The sequence below is a fragment of the Choloepus didactylus genome, chromosome 7, assembly GCF_015220235.1.
Source record: "Choloepus didactylus isolate mChoDid1 chromosome 7, mChoDid1.pri, whole genome shotgun sequence".
Lineage (NCBI taxonomy): Eukaryota > Metazoa > Chordata > Mammalia > Pilosa > Megalonychidae > Choloepus > Choloepus didactylus.
In genome coordinates, this window is record NC_051313.1 from 38417129 (window position 1) to 38437496 (window position 20368).

At 44.0% G+C, this 20368-nt stretch overlaps 1 protein-coding gene across 4 annotated transcripts in view; it reads left to right on the plus strand.

Moving 5' to 3' along the window:
• The first annotated feature begins 316 nt into the window (after window positions 1–316).
• Window positions 317–20368, plus strand: part of FYN (FYN proto-oncogene, Src family tyrosine kinase) — a 214984-nt gene continuing 194932 nt past the window's right edge. For all 4 annotated transcript variants that reach the window (XM_037844767.1, XM_037844769.1, XM_037844770.1 and 1 more), the window contains exon 1: window positions 317–756. The gene's annotated coding sequence lies outside the window, so the exon portion shown is untranslated. The remainder of the gene's footprint in view (window positions 757–20368) is intronic.

Genomic DNA, 20368 nt, shown 5'->3' on the forward strand with positions numbered 1-20368 from the left:
TTCCCCATCCTTCCACCACCTCACCACTTCACACAAACCTTAAAACAAAACAACAAACAAACAAAAACTCAATTCCTCCAGCCTCGCATCCCCTCACACACCCCACAAGGCACGCACGCCAGGATGCCGGGTGCCACAGTAACACTCAAGCCACTCCGCGACCCCACCCACTTCGGCCCCGCCCCCACCGCAGACACCAATGGTTGCCGCCCGCAGCTCTTAAGGGGCCCTTTGATAGGGCAGAGGCGCCTGCCACTCTCGGACTGCGCTCCGCCCCCGCCTCTCTCCCCTCCTGCGCTGGAGGGGCCGGAGCATCAGCGAGAGTAGCAGCTAGCAGCCGCGGCGGCGGCGCGTCGTTGCAGTTGCGCCATCTGTCAGGAGCCGAGCCGGCGGGGAGGGGGCTGCCGCGGGAGAGGAGGAGGGGTCTCCGCGAGCTGAAGGCCGCCGAGACCCGCCCGTCTGCCGGCCGCGGGAGCCAAGGCGAGGCTGCCCTCGGAGTCGCGCGTCCTCCACCGTCCGTGCGCGCAGCGCTTCTCCCCGCGCACCGAGGACTCTCCGGGCGCACACAAAGCCTCCGCGGCGCCTGGAGGGATCCGGCAGCCGGGCCGGGGACATCCCGGCGCCGCCCCCTCCGCGCTCTCGGAGGCCCCCCGGCTCCCGGGCCCGCCGAGGAGCAGCCGGAGCCGCCTCGGCCGAGCTGGAGGAGGGCGGGGAGAGGACCATGTGAATGGGCTCCGGAGCCTGAGCGCCGCGCAGGTAAGCGGCCGGGGATGAGCCCTGGGAGGCCGCGGGGATGCTGCAGAGACGCGGCCGCCGGCGCCCCCCGTTCCGCGTCGCCCATGCCGCGGGGCCCCGCGCTGCAGTCACCCGGCCGCCGCCGCCTCCGGGGCGCCTCAGGGACTGCCGGGGAGTTGACTGTGCTCGGGGTCTACCCGCGCCGGGGGACACCTCTGCGGGGGCGCTTCGGGAATAGCGCGGGGATAAGGGGGAAGCATTTTCTCTCCCTGAGCGGGCGCCGGGTGTGACTAAATTGGCTTGGGGGCGAGGCTGGCCCAGACTCGGGCTCCGCCCCCGCCCTCCTTTCGGTGCCCCCCGCGGGAACTGGGGCTACGTGTGTTGTTTTAATGTCAGGGATGATGTAATCACTTAATAATTGAGGCCCCGTGCTGCTTCCCTCCCCACCCCACCCCTGCCCCACTCCTCCACCTCTCGGCCTCCACCCTCTGCTGCCGTCGCCTTCCCCATCGCATCCTCCTGCCTATTTCTGGCACCTCCCTTGCACTTCCCCCATCCTCCTCTTCACTCATCCTGTGCCACCACCCACCCACCCTTCCCCTTTCCCCCGTGCTGGAGCCTTCCCTCCTCTTCCTCTGCCCCCTCCACCCCCCACCCCTTCTGGTCTCTCAGGCTCCTTTCTCTTCCCTTCCCTGCTCGCTGGATTTCCTCTCTACTTCCCTAGATCGATGGCTGTTTTTGTTTGGTCTCCTCCCTTCTCTTATCTCTGTGGCCACAGGCGGAGGGGACTGGGCCAGAAAGAGGCCACTGAGCCTTAGTCCAGCTTGGAGATTTGCTGGGACTCACTGAGAAGAGGGATAATAAGATCACCCTTCTTACCCCTCCTCCCCCCGATAAATCACACAGGCTCCCCGCGTGTGTGTGTGTGTGGCACAAAGGGCCCTTTCAGCGCTTGAAGGCGATGCACAAAGTACCCAAGGATGGACCCGATGCTTCTTGTTTCTCTTCCCTGGGGCTTCCCTTTCTCTCAAATGAAGCAGTTGATCCTTTCTCTGAGAGTCTTTCCTGCCACATTTACCAAAAAAATAAAAAGAACCCAGATGCAGAGTGGCAGGTGCGGGCATTTTGCTGTGTTCCTGAGCCGGTAGTGTTGACTGGCAGCTGCAGTATTTCCTAGATTTAAGGGGGAAATGATTTCAGCAGCAGTCGTGAGTTGCTTTACTGTTCAGAGAGCGACCCTCCACCCCACCCCCACCCCCACCCCCACCCCCACCTTTTGGGGATGGGTACTGTGAGCTGGAGTTTAATGAATTGGTGTATGGCAGCAGTATTTTGTTTCTGAATCAGAGAACTAAATTGGTGTGTATTAAGAGTGAAGCAGCCTGACTTCTCTCAAGTCTAACGCCACCGTGTTGAAGTCTTTTGAAAAGAAATCTTCGCTGCCCAGTGAGGTTGGTACACTTATATTTAAATAAGTACCTGGGGACCTTGATAAAACAATGTGGAAGTGGCATTTGGAACACCGCTGGAGACTGTCTCTTTCCTGCTTCAGCAAAGCCTGCAGACGCCCACATCCTCTCTCACCACCCAAGCAACTGCACTACTTTCCACCCTTTGTGCTTTCTTTCTTCTCCAGTCTCTGCCTCATGGGAACTGTGCTTTCAGATGAAGGGACTCACGGACTTTTAGAGGAAGTGGTTTGTTAACTATATAACGTTTTGGGGGCCCTTAACTATGAACGGGGGATGTAGAAAATCTTTTTTAACTCTAATCTTTCTGCTTTATGTTCCTCTGAAAGAGGAAATGTTACTGTAAATCTGGGGCTTATGTTCCATTTTGTAAACCAGTGACTTACATGCTTAGTCGATAATGTCAAAACTTGTGGGTTGATTCCTGAGAGCATGGCTCCTCAACTATTTTAATAGAATGGTCTCAAGTTTATTCTTAAAGAATTTTACTGGAAAAGAGATCTTATGTCTCATTAAACAGTTACTTCTGCACTTTTTAAGGATGTCCATCGTGAAGCTTTTCATATTTGAAAAAGCAATAGGGTTAATGAGTGTATTATAAAAACAAAGGATTGTTTGTTTGATCCCAGACCCAGGAAGGAGAGTCAGTGCACAATAAACTAGCTCTCTGTTGACCAAGTTAAAGAGACTTCATGGATGAGGTTGACTGTGAACAAATGCACACACTGCTTTCTGTGCCTCTGCTCCATGCTTTCCCCTGGGTTGGGAGTCCCCAGCCCCGTCTGACTTGCTTGGTAAAGTCCTGTTTAACCTTCAGGGCCTAGGTCAGATGTCATCTCTTTCCATTCTGTCCCCTCAAACAGATCACCATGCCCCCTCTGCTCCTGAACCCAACCCCACTATTTTGTTTTCAAAGTTTAATAGCGGGCTTTATGTTTGGCATGTGTGTTTTATCCATTAGTTAACCAGCTCCATTGAGAGAAGGAACCTGCCCTTATTTTTCTTCTTTCCTACCAAGTGGTACCTTAGTAGGTCCTCAGCGTTTCATTTAGGATTCATCAAGTGTGATATGTGCTAGGTCCTTCATACAGTGCTAGTCACTGTATATTAATTAGACTAGTGTTATCAGCTGTAACAGATAGTCTCCAAAATACAGTGGCTCAAAAGCAATAGACATTTATTCTTGCTCATGTAATATCTAAAATGGGTGTTTCTGGTCAGTGAGTAGTTTTCCTTTATGCATTGATTCTGGGTCCCACGTTCCTATCCTGTAGTTCCACCACCCTGTACAGTTTCATTATAACCTTCCTTCAGCTGAAAGAAGGGGCAAAAGGGAGTTGTGGGGGAGTGCACCTACTTTTTAAGCACATTTTCTGGGGGGCCTGGAAATGACAGCCATCACTTCCACTCATATTCTATAGGTGAGACCTGGTTATATGGTCATGTTTAACTGCAAGGAAGCCTGGGAAATTTAGTTTAGCCATGTGCCCAGAAAAAAAGGACAAGAAAAAAATGTATTTTTGATGAACAGCTTTGCCAAATACCGTACCATCCAACAAGGCACTGACCCTGCCCTCAACGAGTTTGTTGGAGGGTGGGAATGAAGTTAAATGGAAACCTATGGTCTGTTCCCATCACTGGTTTTGTTCCTTCAGTTTTATAGTTGAGATCTTTTCATTTTAAGCATGTTTCAAAAACTTTGTTTTTTTGTGTGTTTTGTTTTGTTTTGTTTTGTTATGTTTCAAGCAAGGAGTACCTTCCTTGGTCTAATCTGTTATCTAATGTTTAGCAGGGTCCTTAGAAATCACAGTTCTTCTTTTAATCCATAGGAAATTAAGCACACTTAGGTCAGACTCCTTGCCCCAGATCATGCAGCTTCTTCCTGGCAAGGGTGGCGTCGCGGCCAGCTCAGCCCTCCGTCCCTGGCTGTGTTCCTCCATCACGTTGCCACCTTGACTGTAAGCCCTGAGTACTCCATGGGGGTGAAGTGAGCTTTCAGACCTCCAGAAACGAGGCAAACTGCTAGCCTTCTAGACTAGTAACTATTCAAACTGTTGGCCCAATTCCCCACAGCAGTCCTCATAATTAATAATATGGGTTTTTGCTATAAACAGTTCATTGTATTCATCAGTTCTGCAAACATTAGCCAGCATTGGGAGATGAGGAAGTGAGAGTGAATGCTTACGCTGTCCTTGCTCTTCAGGAGCTTAGTCTACAAGGGGAATACAAATGAATAATAATAGCCAACATTTATTGAGCATTTACTTTGTGCCAAGCACAATTTTAAGCTCTAATATTCATAATAATAGTACGAAGTGGTTTCTTTTTAATCCCCATTTTATAGATGGGGACATTGAAACAAGGGAGGTTGAGTAACTAACCCAAGATCATATAGCTAGTAAGTGGTGGAATCAGGATTCAAGGCCACTTATTTGGTTCCAAAGCTCTTGTCCTTGGCCACCATGTTATATGCAAAATATGTATATGTATATAAACAATAATAACGCTAATGCCATTAGGGATATAGCTAATATGCTTGGAAATTGAGACTTCTGGTTGATGGGTAATACAACTTTATATCTAAAACCCTTAAAATGAAAAAAATGGGAAAGTGAAGCATGGCAGTACTGTAAATGGTTTTACTCTCTGTGAGTCTTTGTTTTAAGCTGGGTCTCTCTGTGGTCCCCAGATGGGTGTGGATGAGTTTGTGAATTGTCCTACAAATTCTTTCAGCAAACGCCCATTGTACCTATCCTTGCCAGACATTGAACTAAGTGCCTCAGGGGCAAAAGAGATGTGATCCTGCCCCAAGGAGCTTCTGTGCTATTTCGGCAGACAAAGAGGAAGTCCCTGACCACTGCAGTAAACGCTGTGATTCCGGGGTCCTCCCAGGATGCAGGGGAGCTTGCAGAAGGGAGACAGGGAAGTGGAGAGGGGGGAGGGAGAAGAAGTTGGAGGAAGAGGTGGCTGTGCGTGGTGGAGTAGACTAGAGTAGGAGTTAGCTGGATGAGTGTTGTGGGAAGTCCATTGCAGCCGGAGGAGCAGCCCAGGGTGATGCACAGACCTTTTGGGAAATGGCTAGTGGTTCAGGGTGGGTGGGGAGGGGGAGAGAGATGGACAGAGGTGGGCCAGGCAGAGAAATTGAGAAGGCTCTTGTAATTTCTGAATGCTATTTAAGACTTGTAAATGGAGACGTGGCTTTGGCCTGGTTGGTGTTTAATAAAGACAACCTGATGGAGTTGGGGAGGGTAGTTATGAAAACTCAGATGAGCAATAGGTGAGGGTCTGAAGGGAAGGTATGGAGGTGGGGGTGGAGTGAAAAGGATAGAATCCGGGAAGATGAAAGAGGGTATGGGGAGGTGGGCAGGGAGGGTCCTTGGGAAATCAGGTGGAGAGCGACATGGAGACAAGCAATAAAGTAAGAAAAGCAGTGGGCAGAGGGTATAAAATGATGGCTTCATCCTGAACATTTTGGACTTCCAGGTATCTTACAGGCAGCTGAATAGATGGGTCTGGAGTAAGGGAAGAAGACTAGGACTCAAAAGTAAATTTGTTAACAGCAAATTAGAAAATACTTGAAGCCATGATCTGGGCAGGATCCCCTGGGGTGAGTGCGGGGCGTAGAAAGAGCAGGCCTTGAAGGTGGATCCCTCGAACAGAGGAGGAGCAACTCACCCGCAAACTGGAGAGGCACAGCCAGGTATTGCATGGGCTTGGGTGACAGTGGAGGCCCTAATCCCCAGAGGGGAGAGTTAGCCAGTGCCACAGAGGTGTTAAGCGAGATAAGGAATGAGAAGCGCATTTGGATTTAGACCAAATGTGTCCGAACCCGGTCAGAGCAGTATCTGTGAAGGTTGGGGTGGAAGTCTAAAAATCTGCTCTGCTGGTCTGGGACATACCCGCAGGACATACAACCATAAAGCACTTTTGGAACGATTGTTAAGGGCACAAGGTCATGGAACTCAGAATCTAGGAGAACATATAGTTCAATATGTTCATTTTACTTAAGAAGAAAAATGAGGCCCAGAGAGGTGACATGATTTGTCCAAGGTGGCAGCGTCACTGCTTAAAGCCAGATTCCAAGTCTTTCTGCCAAGTGAGGGGTGTGGTTAGGAGCATGGACTCTGGGCGAGCATCCTGGTTCTACCCCTTTCAGCTGTGTGAGCTGAGCCAAGTTACCTAATGTCTCTGTGCCTGCCTGTTAGCATCCTTGTAATGAAGATAGTAACTCCCATCTCAAAGGGTTGCCGTGAGGATTCAATGAGCTCATATGTGGAGCAGTCAGACTAGTGTCCCACACATAGGAAGAGCTCTGTAGGTGCTTTCTTCTGTTGTTTTATATATATTTAAAATGTACGACCCCTTGGGGAAGGAAGGATGAGGCTGTATCGTGTGCATATAAGGCAATGTTGAATATTTTAGAAAGAGAGATATGGGTGATTGTCAGTTCAAGAGTTGTTGGAAAAGGTGGGAAATTAGTTTATATGGTGCGATCAAAAACAGTATTTTCAGCAAGCGTTCTTAAGAAATGCAGAGACTTCTCTATTCTTGAGAATGGAAGAGATGACGGTCCTCTGAAGTTAGGCCTATGAGGGGTTTCTTTGGTTTAGTCAGATAACCAGAATTTTAACCTGTTTACAAGTAAATCCTTTGAGTTTGATTTCAGAATGTCATCATGACTCTCTGATGGTAGAACAAACTGCAAAATGGGGGAAAAACATGGGTTATGACTTTCATGCAGGTGGTTACCACGAAAAAAGTGATTTGGGTGATTTAGAGGAATGTAGTTATTTTTTTGGAGTGTTTCAATTTGACCAAATCTAATATTCAGCTATTAAAACACATGGGTAGCTGAACAGTATTCTCCAAATGGACTTGGGTGGCATGCGGTGCAGACAACTTTGGAATAAGCGACACATTGGACTTAATTAGAACACAGTATTTCTAGAAGGATATAAATTGAACTGGATTTATGGTCTAATAAAAACGTGGAAAGAAAAGATAATGCTTACTGACTCATGAAACTTTAACAATGTTTGTAAGGCTCCGTGTCCTCATAATATTTAGATGAGAGCGCTTTCCTATTTGCCTGCTCCCAGAATGACCCGCATTGTGCCTCATTCTGACCACAAAGCGTCGACACTCGGATCCTCTTGGGTGTTTTTAGGAAGCAGAGATCATCACACATTGTGGCCTTGTAAACCCATGACCTCGAGCAGCACCCAGTTGGGTTGGGCAAATACGTATTGCACACCTACTAACTGTAAGCCTCAGGAAAAGTAGTGGGATACAGGAAAGTCTTAGCACATGGCTTATTTCAATTCTAAAAGCATCTTCTCAGGGCTTACATGTTTTTGCCCCCTTCTGTGTTAGTGTAAAAAAAGCACACAGTACACCACAGCTGCCCCTGTGCCCCTCCCTGAATATACCATAAAAATAATAACAGCTACCATTTTTACTGAGCCCCAAAGGCTTGGGCTGCATATTTTATAGTTAGTTAATTAATCATAACAACCCTATGAGGCAGGTATTATTATCCCCATTGGTCAAATGGGGGGACCAGGGCTCAGAAGTTAAGGTAACTTGCCTGTTTTCACACAGCTAATAAACTGTGAGGGTCGGACTCCTAAACCCACGTATGTTTTTGCACCAAAGCTGTGGTTATCCATTCCCTGCCTACAAATCTCCTTGCCTTTTGCTTTGCAGTTAGCTGTGTTAGGGGTTGGGAATATCTGCCCTGTGGAAACCTCACCCCTTCTGATAGCTCCACTCAAGACTTAACCTCCTGGGAAGCCCTCCCTTCCCTCCTACCCCTGAGCTCCCATGGCCTCGTCCTCACCCTTCCCACAGCCTGATTTGCTAAGCAGAGTGGAGCCAGCTGGGTGGGAGGGCCGGGGGACACTGGCCTCTTTCACTCACCTGTGAGCTCCTTGGAAGTCAGAGAGTGCATCTTCTTCTTGGTTGATTTGCTAACACCCAGCACTATTCCATGAGGTACTACTACTATTATTCCTGTTCAACAGATGGGGAAACTGAGGCAAAGAGGTTAAGTGATTTAATCAGGATGACACATCCAAGAAGCACCAAAGCTGGATTCCAAGCCCGAGCAGTGCAACTCTAGAATCTGTGCCCTTAATACTGAACTTGGTTCCATCTGCCAGTGAGACTGGAAACTCCCTGAGGGGGGTGACAGTCCCTGTCCAGCACAGCACCTCACAGTCAGTGCACAGTAAACATCTGCTCTCTCGTTCTTCTGTCTGCCCTGGCAGGAGACAAACAGAAACTCTGTTGAACCAGGCCTCATCTCGGGACAAGAAGAAAGCTTTCAGGCAGTGATTGGATGAATATCCTCTGAGCACCTCACGGAATGCTTATTCCCAGGCTTCGTTCTGATCCAGTAGGTCTGAGGTGGCCAGGGCGGAACATTTTGAGATCTTTTCTGGCTGTAAGAATGGCAGTGAGAATTGAACCTTCAGGGAGGCAGCTTCTGGAAAAGGAGGGATGAGTCTTAGCCTCAGCTCAGAGCAGGCAGTGAAGTGGTAGAAAACCATCACTCAGCCTGAGGGGAGAGACCTTTTAACTTGTATTTTAAAGATTTCCAAGTACCTGCTTCTTTTGAATGTGCTGGTGGGATTTTATCTGACAGTTCAAGCACTTTCATTTTCTTCAGAGCTTCCATCTTTGAAGTACCCAAAAATAGTAGGCTTTACATGAGTTGTGTAAGGATTCCATCTGCTTTCTACTGAAAAGTAGGGCTTTAATGGAAAATTAAACTCGAGCCAGATCGCCTTTCCCACAACAAAGCCCAGGGCCCTTTTCCCGATCCTTTCTTCTTTCAGTCTCCAGAAAAAGTCACTGAATCTGTATTTCTGTGAAATCCTGCCCAATTTAAATTTTACAGAAAAGGCAAATAGACACCAACCAACAAATTGCTTGGTTTCCACACAACTGTAGTATCTATTTAGAAACAATTACAATTTCAAATATTGTCATAGAATATGATTTTTGTTCCAGTTTTATTTTAATTTTAATCCAGAAATTGTGTGCTATGTTGCCTGTAGTTGGGCCTATACCTACCCACAAGTATATTGGAAAAAATGTTGATTTCTGTTAATGGTTTCCCTCTCTGCTCTCAAAGTTCAGGGGCTATCACCTCTCCTTGTCTGGTTTATGGGCCTGCTAGAAATAAAAACACGGCTCCTGTTTGTTCTCATGTGCAAAAGAACTGAGTTATCAATGAGCTCTAACATCCTGTCATTCTGTGTCTTCAAACATTGTCTCCTTCTTGAGACTGTCAGTTCTGGCCTGTCCTTTGCCCCATCTGTGTTCTCTTGGTATGTCCTCAGGCCCTCCCCGGTTGCTTCAGTCCAGTACTTTCTAGATTGAGTGAGGAGGTGTTGAGCTAGGTCACAATGGACTTGCTGATGTAGATGCTGGTTCCTTTGCCTCAGCTCCTTCCTGACAGCCCAAGGGATGGGAGAGAAAGGCTCGTGCTGTTTAGCCTGGCATTTACCTCCTCCCACCATCTCTGCGTTCTTACTCCGGCATTCTCGGCTCACCTCCTTCCCCATTACAGTAACTCTTGATTTGGCAGATGTCATTCTGTTATCTCTTTAACATGGGCTATGTGTCTGCCTTTGTTTTCCTTTCCTGGAATTGCCTATCCCTTCCTTTGTCTCAGAATTCTTCAAGTTGGAATCTCCACTCTAGGAAGCATTCCCCTAGTCTCCTCCTTTTCTTGTATTGAACATTTGTATCTCCCAACTGCATCCTAATAAATGATGCCTTTCATTGTTAGTTAAATCCTGAGATGAGGAATCCAAGGCTCAGGGAGTGTGTGTGGTTTGTCCAAGGTCATTCATCTAGTTATTAATTAACTTTAGACTAGAAGCCAGGACTCATAGAAATTTATACATATGGGCCCAATCTTCTCAAGAGACTGTTGGCCCCATGAGAACCAAAAAAAAAAAAATTGTACCCCTTCCCTTTTTTTTTTTTCTGACCCCCATAACAGTTTGCACAGTGCCATTCACAGTGTAGATACTCAGCAGGTGTTTGTTCAGACAGTCCCTGGGTCAAGGCACTGGGAAGCATAGTGGTTTCCCCGGGCATCTATAGTTTCACTCCCTACCGACTCACATGGTTTAGGTTTGGTCACTGTATCCTAGACTGCTTAGTAACCACCACTGTATTTTGAGAATAGTATGTGTTTAAATATCCTGTAGTTCAGAGTCTTAAGCTTTTTTGTTAAAAATTTAGGATGATCGATTGCCAAGAGATGGAAACAGCCCAAATGTCCATCAGTGGACGAACGGATAAACAAACTGTGGTATATACCCATGATGGAATATTATGCAGCTGAAAGACAGAACAAAGACATGGATCATATAATAACGTGGATGAAACTTGAGGACCGTCTGTTGAGTGAAGTTAGCCAGAAACAAAAGGACAGATACTGTATGATCTCACTAATATGAACAAACATTAATAAACAAACTTTGAGAGTTAAAAGCTGACAACACAGGCCCAGGAGATAGAAAGAGGGTAGAAATCAGGCATTTGATGGTGAAGGACTACAGAATGTTTAGCAGAATTGATTGCATAGATCCAGAAATAGATAGCATAATACTGTGCTATGGTAGCATAGTATTGTAAGTACACTGAACAGAGATGTCTCTGAGTAAAAGCTGAAAGAGGTGGGATAGGAGAATGTATGACACCAGAGGTAAAGATAGATGATGAAGACTGGGACTGTATAACTTGGCAAAAACTGGAGTGGCCAATAACTGTTACTACATGTACAAATATAAAAATGTTTTTGCATGTGGGAGAGCAAATGAATGTCAACCATGCAGAGTTTTGAAAAGGGGATGGTATTTGGGAAAAAACATAATCAAAGCAAACTGGAGTCTATGGTCAACAGTAACATTGTAATATGATTCCGTTAAATGTAACAAAGGCAATATACCAATTTTGTATGAGAGGGGGATATAGGGGAGGGATATGGGTTTGTTGATAGTGGTGCTGATTTTTTGTCCTTACTATTATATAGTATTGTATGACATGTTATTTTTCTTTTTATCATCTTTTTTATTATTCGCTAAAAAAAAAAAAAAACAGGTTTTTTTTGTAGTAATCAATATGTTCAAGTGCTGATTATGGTAATAAATGTACAACTTTAGAAAAAAAAAATTAGGGTGCTCATACCAATAGTTCTCTGTCCTCTGTCATCAGCTTTTCATCAACAAGGTTTTCACTAAAAAAAAAAATAATAAATATATATATGTACATATATATATTTATGTAAATACATAGGAAGTTACCAAGAATGCAGAACGACACCCAAGATCGGGGGGAAATTCAGAATACTTCCAAATCTGGAGGAAACTGGAAACTATAGTAATGAATGATGAGAGAGGGAAGAGTAGCAGATGGGAATTCGAGTTTTTTGCCTGAAAGTCTGTGAGGCCTGGGGAAAACTGGAGGAAGCAGGTGCTTGCTTATTTATGCATCTACCCATTTCTGGATCTCTCAAAGTAGCATTTACTTAGTCCCTCAGCTGTTTGTAGCTCAGCTTTGACTGTGGGAGTGCCTTCCTCTACATTAATTAACTTGTCTACTTTGTGGTATCCTCATCTGAAGACTCTCCTTACATGGGGGGCAAGGGGAGTGGTTGTTAATATTAGTTCTGTCCTAGACTTAGGGCCCTACACTCAGATGATTTGACATCGCCAAGCCACAGCCTATGTTTGTATATTCTTCAAAAGAATGATTGTTTGGAAATAAACTTTTATAAAATGTTTTCCATGGTTGGGGAGAGGAACTGCTGAGTCATTTCATTTAACAAAAGACACAGCCTCACAACTGGGCAGTCAGTGTTTGTCGGTCCCTCATTAAGAGTCTTCCTCAGCTACCTGTGTAAAGCTGTCTGTGATTCCTCATTGATGGCTTCCTTGCCTTGTTCTCACCTGGATGCTAGGTTTAAAGTACCTATGGAATGGAGAGCAGTAAGGGCCCTTTCTGTGATATAGGCCAACAGCAGCCAGAGGGGACAGAGAGAAGTATCTGGGACTTCACTGTTACTTGAAATGCCTTTATGACCCTGGGGAAGTGGTAGTGAATTTTTTCCCCTTGCTTAACCATGCATTGTCTATCACTTAAACACTTTTCCCTCCCAACCACTCCAACCACCACCTTAAATATGGGAGCTCACACACCTCTCTGACAAAATATGCTTTCCCCTTTGCTGCTTATAATGTCAGCACTTCATATATTTATTCTGGTTTGTTGATGTACAGTCACTTTTGTACCTGTCAGTGTCAATACTGTCCGTTTTCTGTAGCAAGCTTCTAGAAGGCTGAAAGTGCACCCAGTTAGTTTGCTTTATGCTGTGTAACACTGCATTGAACAATGCTTGTTGATTATGATTCTGAGCTCCCAGGTTGGGAAGTCTTACTAGTGCTTTCAGTACTTCTAGAATGAGATGCATCTTAAATAAATTTTCTTCCCATAGGTAGCAAGCATTAGGTCCTCTGTCTTAATAAATCCTCAGAGTCATGGTTTAGAATCCAGATTTTGTTTACACATAATATTTTAGGTTCCACATTATGTCTGACCTTTTAATCCTGCCCTCAAGTTAGGGCCAAAGCATACTGTGCCACACTGTACCCTTCTTTTTATATAAGTGTGGTTGACCATATAATTCCTGCTGTCTTGTAGTCATTATTCGATAAATTCTTTTTTTATTAGAGATGTTGTAGGTTTACAGAAAAATCATACAGAAAATAATTCAGTAGATTCTTGATTTCAGAAGGCTAAGAGTTGGAGGCAGTTTTCTTAGAGGTAAAGAATTGCTAAATGAAGACAAGTCAGGGGAGGCAGAGAAGAACCTATATAGACTGTGATGTGAGTTCTGAAGGTTATTTGTAAGCATGATACAAGGAACTGCACATGGAAAACGGCAGCCCCCAGCCACGCCGCACGGAAGGAGCCCAGTGTGTGAAAGTATTGAAGTTCCACATATGGAGTGTCCAAGTGAGCTCTGCAGTGTCCTCTGATCCTCAGATTCCCAGATGATGAAACAACCTGGCCGCCACCCTCATGCCAGTGGAGTTGTAACATGTGGAAACAATCCACTAGACAGGGTAAAATAGAGAGAAAAGGTAATGGACAGAGGGGATCAAAAGAAGGTAGGAAGGAATGAGATCATAAGTATGGGATCAGCCTTCAAAGGGATAAAAAGTAGCAGTGAGACAGAAGTAAAGAGGGAGAAAGAAAAGATGGAGAGTTATTTACAAGATTATATGCCTAATACACAGCAGGCACAGTGCTAGGTATATTACATATTTGATTTTTACCCATTACTACAAGATAGATGAAGGTACTATGACTTTTTATGTAAAAAGGAAGACATTGGCAGGAATAGAGTGTCTTAGAACTTTTCAGTAAAATTGAAGGCTGAGCCATCAGTGGGAGATTTGGAGAAAGGCATTGCAATTGGAGAAAATAGAAAAGTTCAGTCACTAAAAAACAAGATTATATGGTAATAGATGAATAAAAAGTACTGCAGAGAAATGATGACACCCCATTGGAGTTTGCAGGCAATTTTTTTTTTATTTTAAATTCAGTTTTATTGAGATATATTCACATACCATACAGTCATCCACAGTGTACAATCAACTGTTCACAGTACCATTATATAGTTAGTTGTGCATTCATCGCCACAATTTTTGAACATTTTCCTTACTCCAAAAAGAATAACAATAAAAGTAAAAAAGGACACCCAAAGCATTCCATTCCCCCCATCCCACCCTATTTTTCATTTAGTTTTTGTCCCCATTTTTCTACTCATCTGTCCATATACTGACTGGGTAAAGGGAGTGTGAGCAACAAGGTTTTTACGGTTACACAGTCAACACTGTGTAAGCTACATAGTTATACAGTCATCTTCAAGAATCATGGCTATTGGGTGACAGTTCGACAGTTTCAGGTATTTCCTTCTAGCTATTCCAATACACTAAAACCTAAAAAGGGGGATATCTGTGTAGCATGTAAGAATGCCCTCCAGAATAACCTCTCGATTCCATTTGAAATCTCTTCTGCCACTGAAATGTTATTTTGTTTCATTTCACTTCCCCCTTTTGGTCAAGATGTTCTCAATCCCATGATGCCGGGTCCAGACTCATCCCCAGGAGTCGTATCCTGCATTGCCAGGGAGATTTACACCGCTGGGAGTCATGTCCCATGTAGGGGGTAGGGCAGTGAGTTCACCTGCTGAATGGGCTTGGAGGGGGGTGGGGCACATCTGAGCAACAAAGAGGTTCTCTGGGGGAGACTCTTAGGCACAATTATAAGTAGGCTCAGTCTGTCCTTTCCAGTAACAAGTTTCGTAAGGGCAAGCCCCCAGATCAAGGGCTCGTGCAGGCAATTTTTTAATGTTTTAATGTAACCATCCCTTCAGCCCAGTTTTGTGACTTTGCCTGGTAGTGCTTGTCACTTTGGAATGGAAAATCTGACCTTGATGGTAACCTAGAGTTAGAATTGATTTTCATAGTCAAGTGAGGAGGATGTGTTAAGAGACTAAAGACAACATCAGTTGAAGCAGCCAAAGGTTTGGGCTGGATAGGGAAGTGAGCTGGGTTTGGGGATGTTGGAAAAGATAAAGAGGGGTCTGAGGTCTCAGAAGATGAAGATCAAGCACAGGTGTGGAAGGGGAGAGACAAAAGTTAGGAGGTCCTAGGATGAGGAAACCCAAGGAGGTAGAGCACCCAAATTAATTATGATGCCAAGGTAGCATGTTGATGAGCAGCTGGAGTAGAATGGAGATTAAGGGCATTAGATGTGAAGAATTCAAGAAGCTGAAAGCATGGGCCCTTTTGCCATTGGTTCAAATATGTATAATGGTGTCTTCTGAAACAGTGACGTGTCAGCATGTTGCTCTTTTTAAAAAGATCCTGGATGAGTCTCCCAGGACTTCTGAGCCCCCTTGTGTTATGACCAGCTGATTGGGTAGGGTAATATTTTGAACTTGTATCCTATGTACTTTTTCCCTTCCTGGTAATTCTTGTTGTCCTGGGAGTCTTGCCCTTTGAGGCCGAGGAGTCCATTATTTCAGGGGGAGGACAGAACACCATCAAGGACAAAGAAGACAGTGTTCAGCTTTTCACTTCCCAAACGGACCCTTGAATTGAAGCATGTTTCAGAGAATGGAGTTACAAGAGCCCAGGCCTTCATTTAAAAGCAGGCTGTGTTAGAATAAAATTGATTTGTGGATTCCAGGGAGCCAGATCTTAGAAGACCTGGAGTATGTTGTACATTAAGCCATGCGGGAGGGAAGCTAAAGGACAGTTTCCGGTCACCCAGGCAGGAGAGAACCCCTTCCTGTGTTGGGGGGAGAAGCTTGCAGAGATTAAAAGGGGACTGAAGTTAAGAAATGGAGGACTTGCTGAGATCCAACACCACGTTCCCTGGCCTTCTGCCCGAGGGGTCACTGAGATGATGGAAACCCCAGGTGGGTGGCGGGGAATCTGCAGCAGAGAGCACACCCGCCCTGCATGCTATCTGGAACTCTGGAAGGAAATCCCTTTGTAGCGTGCCCTGCAGCAGGGCAGGTTTAGGCAGAGACAAGGCCTGAGATGGTTTCCCTTCCCAGTTCCCCAGTGCCTGCCTGTGGCATGGGGCGATCCTAGCGGACCTGTGTGCCCCCAGGCAGATGTGGAGGTGCTGAGAGAGCTGGGAGTGGGCGAGGTCTGGGCTCCGAGTGAAGAGGGCACCAAGCATGCTCGTCTTCCCGCTGGAGACTGGCTGGGACTGTGGCTATGTTGGCTGCACATACTGCTGCTCACCAGGTGAGATATCAAGCAGTTACTGCCGCAGAGCCAGGCCAAGAACCCAAAACAAGGGCAGGAGACATCGCGCAGAGGCCAGAGAGGGCTTGGAGGGCAGTGCCTGGACAGACTTCTCTCCCTAGCACTGGAATGGGCTGTTCTCTTCCTCCTGGGTGGAGGAGGGAAAGGGGGAGGAGCAACCTCGAGAGGCAGTTTAAAATGAGTTAATTCGAGTAATTACCCCGAAGCAACTAAATTTTAAATTGAAAGAAACTGAGGATCCTGAAGTATCAAGATTGTTTTTTCTAACATAAGCAGAAATGCGATGATGATGATCAAATTGAATTAAGATAGAGAGAAATAAAGTAACATCTTTTGTATACATCCGAGTAATAACATCAATTTCAAACCTACCGTGCTGCATTTGAGCTGTATTTTAACACGGTTCTTCCTTCAGGTAAGTCACTGCTTTGTGTACTGGTGCTAAGTTCATTCTGGACTAGAAGTGGGAGGTCTGGTCCTCTCAAAGGAACTTAAGGCCAGTTATTTGCTCACTCTTGCAAAGTGTGGGTAGGTTTTTGGCTTCGCTTAGTTTCACAGTCACAGTTCCTCTGAGTAACTTGGAAGAAAAGACCTACGTTGCGCCTCAGGTCACTGGAAAGCATTAGAATGTCAAGACTGTCTCTAAGGAACTTACTGGGACATTCTCTAAGGAACTTACTGGGATGCTGAACATTACAGGAGAATTTTTACTGTGTAGGCGCCTTCATTCCATATTTTTAAGGTAACAGGGTAAATACTAGAAATTATGGTCTCTGAAAGCTCTTCATCTTTATTCAGTCCTCATGCGCTAAATAAAGCATCAGTTTAGGAAGGGATTCATTTCCAAGTATAATTCATAAGTTATTAGCAGAACAAATGAGGGAGGGGGAGAACTAGTTGATTCCTTTTTAATTACCTTTCATCTCTCGTTGACATTTGTATGAGGACGATGCTGCATTTAAGATGTGTTTCAAAACCTGCTCTTTCTTGAAATACTTAGTAGTTTTGAAAGGGAAAACTTTAGTCTTGCTTTAAAAAGTGTGCCTTGGGGGCGAGTTGCCTGTTGGAACACGATCCTACTTATGTATTTTCCCACCAGACAATTATTATGACACTTTGAGCAAATCTCAAAACATAACTACATCTCATGGTTTTTCTTGTCTGTCAGTGGGATCCAGTAGGGTTAAGAGAAAGGGGGACCAAATAATTTATTTAAAGGGATCACTAAAATAATTAAAATTATAGAATTAAAAAATATAGTTTATTAACTGATAGATTGTTATGATATTTTAGAATTATGAAATAGTTCTAAAGAATTTTCAAAAACAAAATTTATAAAAACATGTCCCTGTATATTAGGAAACAAAAAAACCTTTTTATATTCAGATTATCTGAACATTAAAAAGAACATAAAATAGTAATTATTCTTGGTACTTAGTCACTCATGTTAACTTTTTTTAACCATATATATCTCTAATACCCATGTCACTGATTTTTTTTCTGAAGAATCTATTGGTTTTAAGTTTCTCATACAGTTGCCTGCAGTCTTCTTCAAAGTTTCATTTTATACTTAATATTTCAAATTAGTATCTTCAGTTGACTTTTTTAGTTGAGAAAATGGCTCTTTCTATGATGCAAAATCCCTTGTAATCTCAGAGCATATTCTGCTGAATGGAGGTTCTAGTTTTATTTTTCATATTGAAATGTGCAAATATTTTAGCCCAAATATCTTCTCAGGTCTTTTGCTTCCATTCAGAATGCTTACCTGCAACAAATATTTTCCAAAACAAAACTCATGAAAATAAGTTGTTCTGTGGTTCTTTCGAATGTCTTGTCAAATTTAGTTAACAAAACATTAGGTCTTCTCAATTTTACTCCATTTCAGTACAGAATATAAATGTATCAAATAAAGCTAGGGGCTCCATCAAAAGATTGTCATGTAGAGACATTCTAAAACATCATACTATACTTTCAGAATTAAATCTTAAACAGTCTTGGAGTTCTCATCATTTGATTTCCTACTTTGCTTTTCTTGGGATAACTTTCAACCTCTTCCTGTTTGCAAGCTTTGTTTTCAGCTTCAGAAGCTGAAGGGTTTTGGCACTTTATTCAGTGAATGTCATGATCAGATGCTTCCAACTGTTTTGAAATGGAATGCTCCCAAACTTTAGAGGACTCATCTACCTGAGCACACCTAGGATGATTTACACAGTCATTTCTCAAGAGTTTCTAAAACCCTGTTGAGGATGACAGGTGGTGAAAGGGAAGGTGTGGGCTGTCATACTGAAGTGGCTTTTGTAGTCCGCATTGGCTTTGGCATAAAAATTTTGTAGTTCGGTTTTCCTAACTGGGTATGTATAAAAATATTGTCAATTTCTTTTGCAGTTGGTAGGATATAACCACTTGTTTGAATGCCATTACGAATTCTGCATGTGCCATACCCAATTCCAAATAACTTTCTGTTCCATACATTTCTTAATTTAGTAAAAACATTGGTTTTACCATCACAGAATTTGTATTTATATCCTAACTGCAAAAACAAATACTTGCATCACCAATGATGAACTTTAAAAATTTTTACAGTAGCATTCACAATCATATGAGATATTTCATCTGTGGCAGAATGAAATTCCCACAAGCTTTATTTTGATTCTGTGAAGTAGACAAAAACAAAAATGAAGCAAACAAAACACAAACAGATTCTTAAAATATTATTTGAATTAATTGATTTCCTGTTTAAAATATCTGGTAATAATAATATAAAACTGGCATCATTTAACTGTGTAGTTTTTTCTTCTGGTAATGAAGCCAAGTCCTTAAAGCTATCACTTCACTTTTCATATATGCACAACAAAAAAACTCTGGAATTGAAAATAAGCAAAATTAATTTAGAATTGTCATTTCATCTAAAGGAAAAGTCATGCTTCCTAGAGTGCTGTGTCACTTAGTCTTCTGCAGCTGTGTGTGTGTTAAGTCTTCTTAAGGCACAGTCTTCTTTCAGTAACCACTGACATTTGAAGTAGTTGCTGGTGCTTCCTTAGCAGATTTGAGACTTATGGTTTGTGTGGCCAGTGATATCATTAGTTTCCAAGAAGGATAGTAAATATTAACAAATATCTCATGCCAAGTTACACATTCATCACCGACTTCCTTGAAAAACAGAAATTCAGTACTTAATTTTTCATTAAACTTGCACTTTCTTTTTTTCGTTTCTTAGCTCACTGTTGCTGAAAGGGATATTGCAAAATAAAAGAGCATAACCATTTAATAAATGATGCAAACGCTGTCACAAGAGCATTCAGATTGTTCTTCCTAAAGTCAATAGCAGATCTGTGTCCTGCACACCCACCCTGTAACTTTCTCTGTTTCCCATTGACTGTGCTGAGCAGTGCTTTGTGCATCTCACAGGCACGGCATGGCGCATGGCACAACTGGTTGGTGCACTCATTGTCTGGCTGGAAGGGTGAGCTGCTTTTACCCACTTATGTCTGAGTGTGCTTTATTTTATTGGTGAGCATCCTCCTTGTTTGTCCTTAAAAGGGCCGTGTTACTCATGCTAAGATTGGAAAGGACCAGGAAAAGAGGTGGATTATTGTTGGTTATATTTCAGATATAATCATACAGTTAGGTGAAAATTTTTTTCCCTACACAGGCAGCACACACTCTGGTAGGCAGGACTATGGCAGAAATGGGATGAGCAGGGTGGAGGTTCCCAGACTCAATTGTGGAGTATTTTAATGCTACTACTAATAATAATACTTGGTTTAAAATATGAAGCATCTTGGACAAATGCTAACTGATAGGCTGCTGAGACAACAGGACAGTGGTGCATACACCAGCACTTTCACAGACAAGCCAAAGCATACGGGCTTCCTAGGTAGAGATCTCATTTCAGCTTCTGCATTGCACCATCCTCCCTCGTCTGGACTACTCCATTACCCTCCTTACTACTCTGTCCTCCTCTGCTCTCGGCCCTTCCAAGCCTACTTCCTGCAGTAGCTGAGTGAGCTTTAAAACTCTTTATGAGGTCACGTAACTCCCATGATAAGCCCGTCAGTGTCTTCCTATTGCAGTTGAAATAAAGTCCAGCTGTCCACCATGAGGCCTTTCCGACTCTTGTCCATGCCTCTTGTCTTACCTCACTCTCCCCTACTAGATTTTAAGCTTCCAGGTAATACACACTTGGCCTGTCTGTTTTCTTAAGCTGCTCAGTGTATTTTCCTTGAAGGAATTAATGTGGGCTACTTTGAGTTGATGAAAGGGAAAAAGAGATTGTCTGCTACTCCTTGGCAACAA